The following is an 11297-nucleotide window of genomic DNA, read 5'->3' as shown; positions in this document are numbered from 1 at the left end:
AACCTGGACAGCTTCCAGCTTTCTGGTTGATGGAAACACATGTAGAGACATGAAGACGTGTCCTGCAGGAAGACGTCCTCGTCTGTCCCACGACTTTCTGCAGCTTTTGTTTCAGCTGGATCCTCTTCATGCTGCACGGCTGCTCAGGTCGGCGCGCTGCAGCTTCTCCATCACTGCTGTCTGACAGCGGGGAGTCAGAACTCGCTGACAGCTGCTCCATCCCGTCTGCATCACTAATAAACACTCTCACACACAGTCAGCTCCTCGGACTCCACACACAGACTTCACTTCATTTCCTAGAGACTGACAAAAAGATGACTAATTGAGAATGACTCAAATCAAGTGTAGAGAAAAACATGGACCCTATTTTTAAATTTAAGCTCTCATTTAGATTTGTTTTTATTTTGCGCCCGTTTTCCATCTCTCTATGCTCACAATTGATCTGTCCTCGGCCAGCCGGTGTGCGGACAGCTGTGCACTGCTGATCTGCTGCTCTTCCCTCTGGACAGTTCAAACTGTGCAGCTGTGCACGGCTTCTCCTCCAAACGTCCTACAAACTCTCACACGTAGAGATGATGGAGGAGGCGGCAGCAGAGGAAGACAAACCAGGTTAAAATTGAGCCTGGAAGAGGAAGAAAGCTGAGGGATTAACCTTAAACCATTTAGCAGTAAAATCATCTTTTAGCTTTAATGTTATTGTTTTCAGGACGGCCTTGAATTTGGATTTTAGCATTTTTTAAACTGAAGTTTTTCATAAAAGTTTGCTTAGATGTTAAAGGGGGATGTATTTTTGCAAATTCTTTGCAGGTTTTTCTACTTTTGTTTGGGTCTTAACTGCTTCTAAAAACAGCCCAGCGTTTAAAAAAACAAACACTGGGCTGTTTTTTTGGCAACAAGTCAATGTTTTTTCTTGTCTGGAAAATGTCTGACATCTTACTGCAGAGAGAAGAGAAAGGAGGGTAACTCTTTATTTGAAGGGTTGTGCATAAGACTGACATCATGAACATGACATAAACATGAAGGAGTCTTCATGAATGTTTGACCTTTGTCATGAAGCGTCATTCGGTGAATAATGACACTTGTAATGGGCTTTTAATGTAAGTTTTAATGCAACCTTTCTTTAAAAGTGTCATTATTTACCACGTGACACTTCATGGCAACAGTCATAAACATTCCTGAAAACTCTTTCATATTTATGACAGTGTCATATCGGCCTTATGCGCACCTTTTCAAATAAAGTCTCTCAGAAATTTCTGGAAAAAAACTCAAAATTTTGCGAGAAAAAAAGCTCTTAAATTTTGAGAATAAACTCAGTTCTCTTATATAAAAGACATGCAAATTTCTGAATCTCAAAAGTTGAAACTTTGAACTTTTCTAGAGCCGTTTCCAAAACCCCTAGAATGTAACGTCACAAATAGGCAGGCGTTTCACCTTTACATAGCAACCCCAGCATAGTTACGCCCGTTACCTAGCAACCTCAGCAGAGTTCCGCCCGTTACCTGGCAACCCCAGCAGAGTTCCACCCGTTACCTAGCAACCCCAGGGGAGCTCCAGCACGATTGGCCTGTTGCTTTTACCGCTGTACGCTGCAGCATATTTGGATTTAAAGTGACAGTACCCTGTTAACAGCTCAAAATGGGCAGAACTAACCAGACTAAAATCTCTTGATCTAAGAATGATTTTGTGTAGATTAAATACTTATTCTAACCTGTTCTATGAAGCATAATAGGTCATGTACAGTATAAGGGTGTCAGACTGAATGTAAATGTCTGTAATGAGATTAAATGTGATTCTTTTTCATTTGATTTCTATTTTTGTTTAAATGCCTTAAAACTACGGCGGTTTTACTCCAAAGTTTTATTCTATGCCAAGTTCGGTTCCTTTAACCGTCAGTTTATCCTAATTTTTTTATTTTCCATCTGTAGGCAATAATCTTCTACCAAACGCCTCAAAGAACAAGTGAAACCAGAAGCACCTTGGCAAAAACAAGCTCAAAAGTTAAAGCAGGGCTGTGGCTGAAGAGTGGACCATTTTTCTCTCTCTCTCTCTCTCTCTCTCACACACACACACACACACACACACCGTCCTGTGAGGGCCGAGTCAAGTGTTGGGTTGATGTTTTCCTCAGTTCATGAATATTAATGAGCTGCTCTCTCCATCAAAACACGAGCAGTCCTCATTTATACAGAGGCCAGTGTGAAGCCTCTGTCTCACACACTCACACACACACAGAACACGCTGTAAAGAATAAATTTCTAGAAGATCGTAAACATGGGAACTTTCATGAAAACAAAGAGAGGTTGGTTCTGATCTAATAAATGTCTAAAACCATCAGGATAATTCGGTGGAGGGAGAAAGGAGGTAAACCGATGGAGAGCCGGGGATTGTTGGGCCAAGATTTGTAGTCAATTAAGTTGGATTTAGCGAGGCCATGATGAGATCCTCACTGACGCCGTGTTTTCATATTGGACCGAAGCTTCGGGTAAGCCTTTAAGTTTTCCCTCCGCCCACTAACGTCACCGTTCTCTCCGGCTCTGCTTTTAATATCGTTTTATCTGCCAGGCTCACCCGCGGCTCTGATGGACCCGGCGGACGCTCAACCTCAAATATCCCACAAAGAGCCACATTTAATCAAGACCGAACCGTTTCCAGATGCTTCTGAGGAGACAAAACGCTTCCCCGTAAGCAGAGCTGTAAAGTAAAAAAGTAAAAGTACTTTCTTACTGTACTCAAGTAGATTTTTCAGGTATCATTACTTTACTTGAGTATTTATGTTTTTGGCGACTTTTTACTTTTACTCCCTTCATCTTAAGAGAAATAAGATTTCTCTTATCTACTTTCTACTCCTTATATTTTCACATTTGACTCTTGATGGAAAAATAGTGACAGAAAAAATCCACCTCTTGCATAAAAAGCGTGTTAACTTATAGCATCGGTAAGTCACCATTCAGATGGATTCAACCACCGCAAAGCAGCAGAAGAAGGAAACACTATGAGAAAACAACATGGAGGGAAACTTTAACCTGAGTAACAACACAGGAAAACATTCAGAGATATTCTCCATCTGTGGCCTTATTTTGAAAAATAATTTAATGTTTTTGGCTCATAGAGCGATGACTTTCTTTATACAAGTATCTGTACTTCTGCTTAAGTAGAGAATCTGAGTACTTTTGACGCCTCTGCCCATAAGCAGCAGGTAACATGAATCTGAAATAATTTTGCCGAAACTGAAAATAAAAAGTCTCAAGCTTCATTTTGGACATCTAACATGAGAAACTACAACATCACAGCAGAGTTTTAGTAGTTTTTAAAAAATTTATTGTAGTTTAATTTTATTTCATTCTGACTTTTTGTTTTTATTAGTTGAATATTGTTTCGTTTCAATTTAGTTTTCATTACTTATCGAAGAAGTTTTAGTTTTTTCATGCTTTGGTTAATTTTTAGGTGCAGAATTCAAAAAGGTCGAACAATTATGATTATGATTATGATTATGATTATGATTACATCGACTGGGTAATAGATACTCAGCAGAAGATTTTAAAATGTGTCATTTTATTAGTTTTAGTTCTTTATAACAACTTTGCATCAGAATACGGTTTATAAACCAGGATTCTGTTTGTTTTACAAAGGGAAAGCAGTCAGACTGAAATCATTTCATCCAAATTCTTCAGAGCAGCTGGGTGAACAGATGGATCAGAGGTGAAAATTAAGAGCAACAACACAGAAACAAGCAGTTGGTGGGGCACACACATGTAAATTTGTGTTATTATCACTTCTGAGAGCTGAAACAAGCTTTTCTTTTTCAAAAGATTCACACGTACTTCCCAAACTGCTGCTAAAGCTGTTTAAAAACCACAATTACTATTTAATGCTAATAAATCCTGTTTACATCAAACAGGCAACTTTACACAACTGAACAATTTGATTACATGGAGTTTGTACATAAATTTCCACCAAAAATCCCAGAAATTCTGAGATTATTCTCAGATATTTTGTAGAAAAAAACTTTAGAAAATTCTGTCAAAAATAAAAAAAATTTTGAAACAGGTTTACAGGTTGTTGTTTTTTTCACCACCAAAAAAATAATTTTTAAAATTTCATCTGCAAAAAATTGCCTGCAAATTTGGTGATCTGGTGACCAATCAAACTAATCACCAACAGTCGGAGTCGAGCGACTTTCAGCCAATCAGATTACGATCCTGTTATCCGCTAGCTGACCAGCTAACTGACACATGATTAAAGGAACCTAATCCAATTGGCTAAAAACGGCTAAACGTGATCCAGAGCTGATTAGTTTGGCCTTGGCATTTGAAGGTAAATTTTAAAAAATCATATACATAATTATGCAGGATAGAAATGGGAAATTAATCTTGCTAAGTCACAAATTCTCAACTTTCAGACATTTTTGAGTTTCGAAAGTTGAACACCTTCAACTTTTGAAACTCAGAAATGTCAAAGTTTTTCTAGAAAATTTGTGAATGTTTATTTTACTTTTGGTGCTTAGAAATTTCCCTGTTTTTCTAGAATTTTCTGAGATATTAATCTCAAACTCTGAGTTTTTCTTGCAAATTTTAGATTTTTGAAAATTCTAGAGTTTCTAGTTTTTTGTCGGATATTTATTCCCTTTTTTCTGCCATCAGAGTCCCACACCTTTACATTGCACAAAAACATTAGGACTGTCCTCCTAACTGACATAAAACAACAACAAAAAAAACTAATACAACAAAAGATTTTCCACCTCTTCGTGTAAAATGAAACCCCGCCTCTAAAGTCTAGCGCCAACGGGAGAAATGACTCGTGGTCTTTTACCGAAGACAGAAGAGAAATGCTACAACCACTAAAATTTGACGCTACTCCATTTTCATTTTCATTTTGTAAAGAAGGAAGTTGCGCTCATGTCTTAAGAGGTTTTTGTGTTGTTTCCTTCAGTTGTTCATGCTGCAGCGCCCCCACAGTGGAGGAGGGGAACATGTTTTTCAAATTGGTTTATTTGACTCAGTGCAGTTTGAAAGAAAACAGCAGCTGAAATTGTAACAAATGGTGCAACTTTTGTCCCCAATCAAACCAAATGTAAAACACCCTGAAAGCTGTCCTACTGATCTTCTCTTAATAGAAAGTATTAATATGACAGCTATTGTTAAACAAATCAAATCTCTCTCTGGGATTTTTTTTTGAATAAATATGCACAAACTAATGGCTAGTTTTCTAAAAATGTCCACTCAGAGATCCTTCTGCTGCAATACAACATTCATTAATTTATGGATGAATGTTTCACAGCAGCGAGGGACAAAACACCAAACGTCCCATCTGAACTCAGGAAGTGCTGTGTTGCAATATTTAGACTGAATGACGGGGCATTTCATAAAACAGTCTGCTGAGTGTGTGTTTAATAAACGCATCAAGTCAGCCAAGGTTAGGCTGCAAATCTGACACATAACTGGCAGAACTGATACCAAGACGTGTCAGATAGGTGTTATGACAAGAAATCTAAATAATTACACCCACTGCTGAGTGCGGAAAAGTGAAAATTTGATTCGATTTATTCTTGGAAAACGTCGGCTCAAGGACTGAGGAAAGGTAATCCGATACTCCGGCCGCACTGCTGATCAGAACGATCCTGCCACATAAACAAAACGTCTGTGTCAAGTCCAAAGATAAATCCTGCTGAATGGACTCTCAAACAGTCCGGTTTGAAAATGACAAGCGTTCGCTGTGATCTCAGAGACAGACTGCTGGGTTTCCTGCCACGTTTCGGCGGAAGAAATCCGACTGATTGGCTGCCAATACGACATGTTTGCACACAAACTCTCAACAGACGGCAGCAGGATTTCTGCAGGAGGAGCAACCTGAGAACTGAAGCTGGAAATACAACAGAAACGACAATAATTACTGCATGTTTATAGAAGCCAGAGATATTTTGGACGAACACACAACTCTGGAGGAATAAATGAAGTTTATTCAGCTTTGCTCTTCTTAAAGGTGATTTATTTTGCTTCCTAAAAGGTTAGGAAAGGTCTATGGGCGATAAAAAGCATCTTTATTATATTTTTTGTACAAAATCATTCTTAGATGATGAGCGGCATTATGTCACTTTTATAAAACATGTCTTTTACACATCTGTTAAAACTGTCATCATGTCATGACTGGTTATTATGAGACAGATGATCCCTGAGCTACTATTGCTGTTTGAAGAAATGCAACAGCTCCCGACCAAAAACAACCAATCAGAGCCAGGAGGCAGGTCTTAGTGCTGTTACTCAACACCGTGTACACGCTGCTAAATGTGCTAATGGCAGAGAAACAACTTACAGTTACAAGAAAACAGTGTAGCAGAAGGTTTGGGGGAATGAGCAGCACTGCATGGAGGGTGATTGACAGCAGTAAGACCTGCCTCGTAGCTCTGATTGGTTGTTTCTCGTGAAAGTTACATACAGCAGCACTAAATCCAATTAAGCTGCTGCCCCCCAACTGAACCGTTACAGCCTACAGTGAAAATGGCTACGCAGTGATCCACAATTATGCAACCGTACATCTTTGAAAAGCAGAAGTGGAGCCTCCTGCACAACCAACAAGAATGCAGCAAATGGTTTCCGAATATTAAGTCAACAACGAAACACCTGTCTTTTCCAGCAGCCATTGTACAGCGCATCCATCGGTAAAACCAGCTGACCAAACATACTAGGTTGCTAGGTAACAGGTGGAACTCTGCTGGGATTGCTAAGTAACGGAGCAGAGCCTGCTGATTTGTGACGTCACATTCCAGAGGTTTATGAAACGGCTGATTTTCCAGACACCAAAAAACATTAATTTATTGCAAAAAATAAAAACAGCTTGGTGTTTTTTTTTTCAGTTCTTGGGCTGTTTTTAGGAGCAGAATGGAAACACAAAACTGTGGAAAATATGACTTTTGCATAATGTGTCTCAAGCAGCCAAATGTCTCTGTTTTGGGACGGACGACAGGGTCACCATGTCTCTGGTCTATTCTGGTCAGACAATCATTAAGCAGTTCTCTGTGATACTTTCTAGATGGAAAAAAGACTCAGATTGAGCTCCAATCTCTGCCTCAGTTTCTGACAGCCGTCCAAGCCTTGTCAGGAAGACGTGAATGATTGTCTCCCTCTTGCCTAATGATGCCAACAGGAGGAAACCAGCCCAGACTGACGATGTCCCTGCTTTCCAAAAACCTCCAAAGGAAAAAGGTTTGAGACCTTCTCAGTCGTGGCGTCCAAAAGTTATTTTAGTGGAAATGTTAAGAGATCTGATAACAACCGAAGATCAAAATTGTGGGCAACACATAAATGTCTGCTTCTACTTTTGTTTTGCTCTGTTAGAAAAATAAAAAGCAAAAATGGTGGATGGTATTTATATTTCACCATCAGGAGAGTTTGGTGGCAGTTTCACCCAAAGTAAGAGCAGCGAACCTGAGAAACACAAGATATTTATTTATAATAAATGTATTTCCTTCTCTTTTATCTAAAAACAAAAGATTTAATGTAAGAGGACGTGTCATCAAACCCTACTTACAACACACTATGAAGTTAAAACTGATCTGGGATGTTCTGGTATCCATTAGGAACACCAGACACCCCATTATGGCTCATTATCTTGTTGGCTCTATGTCTGGTTGCCGCATAATAACATCAGAGGAAACCTATTCATGAGATACGGCTTGGATTTGTCTCTAGAGAATTTAATTAAGGGTCGCAGGCTGTGTAGCTGTTAAACCTTCTTGCTGTTAGCTTTTTGCTAACAGAAGCTGTTAGCAAGCCTTCCTGTCTGGTTTTTCTCCAGGTATTCAGACTTTCTTCCCACAATCCAATAACATTGATTGTTGATTGTTTGTCATGTTTGGGTTTTCTGACGCAGAATCTCTGGAAGAAACATAGACTTCATTGACACCAGCCGTGTTTAGTCCGCTTTAATCCAACTCTAGTTTGTTTACATAGAAAGTCAGATTCGATTGGGGATTTGTGAATGCATAATCCAACTCTGGTCCGCCTACAAACCTTGGTCTCAGTTTAGTTTGAATGCATATGTGAACAAGAAGTGGTCCAGAGAGCGCTCCAAAAGCAGGAAGAGGACTAAAGCGCAGGGCATTCTGGGTAAATACAACCAAAACAAACGTGCTAGCCTAACGCTAGCAGGAGAAATGGCTCATAGTCTTTTGCTGAAGACGAAAGAGAAATCCTGCTAAAATCTGATGGCACTCCATTTTTGTTTACAGTTCATGAAGAAGGAAGTTGAGCTCATGTTTTCTTCAAAGGTTTTTGGTGCAGCGCCCCCACAGGCGAGGAGGGGATCAGGTTTTTTAAAGGGTTTGGATTGCAGCAACTGACAATGTAACAAATGTTACAACTTTGATCCCCAATCAAACTGAGTCTGCGGGACTATCAGATCAGAAAACAACCACATTTAAAGAAAAAAAGCAAGGACTTTGGTTTAGTTTAAATGCAACATTTATTTATCACTTCATTTGCATAAAAAACCTCCTTCTCCTGAATCAGTGCATGCTGATAAACTGAACAAACCAGTGGGAACCTGGGAAAAAAACCGATGTGAAGCGACGTCTCCTTTCTCCCAGCTAACGATAAGCTTTTGTTTTTCTCTGATAAATAACAGTTTGTGCCGATCCATCTCCCACCTGCTGAACTGCGGCACACAGCCAGCCTCTGGGTCCGCCTCGTTTTCCTCTGAGGGTCTGCAGAGGTCTCAGTACATCTGCCCACATCCAGTGTCCATCCGTCCATCTGCCCGTCCGTCCCCGTCCCCGTGCCTCTGTGACCCAGAATCTCCAGAGTCCAATCAGCTCAAACGATCCGGTCAGGCTGTTGCAGCATCAGGTGCCGAATCCCCACTGTGTCATCATTCCTGCTTTCCATCTATGTGGAGATTAAACATTTATTTACCCAAAATAACCACAAGATTATTCAGATTATCTGTATTAATTATTAGTTTTTATGTCTGAAGTGATATTTTATACTAAAAAAACAACCCCCCTGCCTCCCGTTACATTAACAAGTGCATCAAAATCACCATTTTGTTATGTTACAATAATTGTGTCATGATGTAAAAGTTATTTTTTCAACTCAAATCTGAATAGTCTTAGATTATTCCATTAAGCTTACAACAAATATTTTGGCCACAGTAAGACAAAAAATAGAATGATAAAAATAAACTTGTAATAATACAATAAATGATAATATTACAAGCATAATCATATTATAATGAGGATAACGTGTTAATTTATTACAATAAAGTTCATAAACAAAAGTATATGACAAAACCAAAATAATTTGAGAATAAATTCATAATATTAGGAGAATAAAGCTATATGACAAATAAAATCAGAATAAAATCATAATATTAGCAGAAATAGTCATAATAATTCATGAATAAAGGCATAATATGAGAATACTGTTATAATATTATGAGAGAAGTCATAATATTATCAAAATAGTCTTACTACAACAATAAGGTTCCATGATAAAGATGAAAATATCACAAGAAAATTTTTTACATAAAATTGGAGTAATGTGGCATTAAAGTCGCAATAATTCGACTTTAATCCGACATTTGGTTTCATCTGGTTTCACTGAAAGATGAAGCTGGATTTAAACTACATACCAGAAGGACATTTCACTTTTCCTGATATTGTTTAACTAGGAGAAAGTGGAAAGGGGCTAAGAGGAACATCATATTCTACCCCGTAACACAAATAACTCATTAGATGTTTTACCCTTTATTGCTTTTACAAATCAGTCACTTCAACAAGATTTACCAAAAAAACCCCAAAACTTTTAAAGTTTAGTTCAATCCCCTGTTGTTTTGTGGTTCAGTTGCCCTTTAATGTCAAAATGGAAATGGATTTTAATGATATAATGACAGTTAAATCAAAATATGTAACATAAAATGTGTGGTAGCATAGACATTCACCCGCTTGGCTGACCTAATTAACAGAGGTCCAGTCAGTTGGTGCTACTGGTCTCACTGTTGGTCTTTGCAGGCATTCGCTATTAAACACATTTTTTACTACAAATCTGCTCAGAAAACACACAGGAAGATCAGATTTCTCATAAACAGCAGCAACACACAATGTTTTATTTCCAGATAAAATGAAAGAAACGAGTAATTATCCCAACAAAGCCGATTTACCATGAGGGTCCATCTCTCATGCAGCAGTGAGCTCCTAATCAGAGCAGTGTGACAGCCATCCAGCACGCTGCCAGCTCAGCCTTATGGCTCCAAACTGAATGATATCCAACAGGACCCCTGATGATAAACACTGCCAGCCTCCGTCTTCCTCTGCCTTCACTGCCCCACTTTCATTATTTACTGTCCTTTATCCTCTCATTTCATTCATGCTGCTAATGGTGTCTACAAAGGCCTTTGCTGTTGTCTTCTGCATCTTTATGTAGGTTTTTCTTCATACAGATAAAAACTAAATCTATGAAACATAAAGTAAAAATCTATCTGCAAATTAGCTTACTATGTAGTTTAATGATCCAAGCACTTAAAAAAGATTAGAGCCACTGGAAAAAACCTAAAGAATTCTTCTGAGAAAAAAGTCAGAATTATGATGTTAAAATTATAATCATAAGAAACATTCAGAGTTTAGTCATGATTAAAAGTGATGATTTTTAGTCATGACTTAGTTAAAAAAGTAAAAACTAAAAAAAAGTTGAACTACTGAGAAAAAGTCAAAATTCTGAGAGAAAGTTAAAATTCTGAGAAAAAGTTAAAATTCTGAGAAAAAGTTAAAATTCTGAGAAAAAGTCCAAATTCTGAGAAAAAGTTAAAATTCTGATAAAAAAGTGAAAATTCTGATAAAAAGTGAAAATTCTGAGAAAAAGTGAAAATTCTGAGAAAAAGTGAAAATTCTGAGAAAAAGTGAAAATTCTGAGAAAAAGTTAAAATTCTGAGAAAAAGTTAAAATTCTGAGATAAAAGTTGGAATAAATATTTTTCGATGGCTGTAATAATCTTCTCTGTTATGATCTATGATGAGTTTTAGTGCCACACTAGGAAAATGAAAAAAATAAAATTACAATAATAAAGTCATTCGGCAATAAACTTAAAGTAACACGAGAACAAAGTTTTTGTATGATTATGACTTTATTCTTGTAATCTTATTTTTTATTTTGGCTCTTATTCCCTGTCAGAAAATTTCACGTTCAGGTTTCTCAGGAGTTTTTCTGAGTCTATGTTTTGTTTTTCTCGTCCTGCTGCTGCTGTATCTTCACAGCTTTCAGAGCTGAAACCTTTTGAAAAAGTCGACGAGTTTAAAGGACATTTCAGGAC

General features: G+C 37.9%; 1 long non-coding RNA gene across 1 annotated transcript; it reads left to right on the top strand.

The window, feature by feature from the left end:
• The first annotated feature begins 2204 nt into the window (after positions 1-2204).
• LOC116731159 (uncharacterized) lies at positions 2205-8907 on the top strand. The gene is made up of 4 exons (XR_004341544.1): positions 2205-2482; positions 2563-2681; positions 7027-7199; positions 8620-8907. It is a non-coding gene; the product is annotated as an uncharacterized LOC116731159 (long non-coding RNA).
• Positions 8908-11297: the final 2390 nt, after the last annotated feature.

The sequence above is a fragment of the Xiphophorus hellerii genome, chromosome 2 (genome assembly GCF_003331165.1).
Source record: "Xiphophorus hellerii strain 12219 chromosome 2, Xiphophorus_hellerii-4.1, whole genome shotgun sequence".
NCBI lineage: Eukaryota > Metazoa > Chordata > Actinopteri > Cyprinodontiformes > Poeciliidae > Xiphophorus > Xiphophorus hellerii.
Note: the sequence above shows the minus strand (reverse complement) of the source record. Positions and strands in the feature narration are given on the sequence as shown.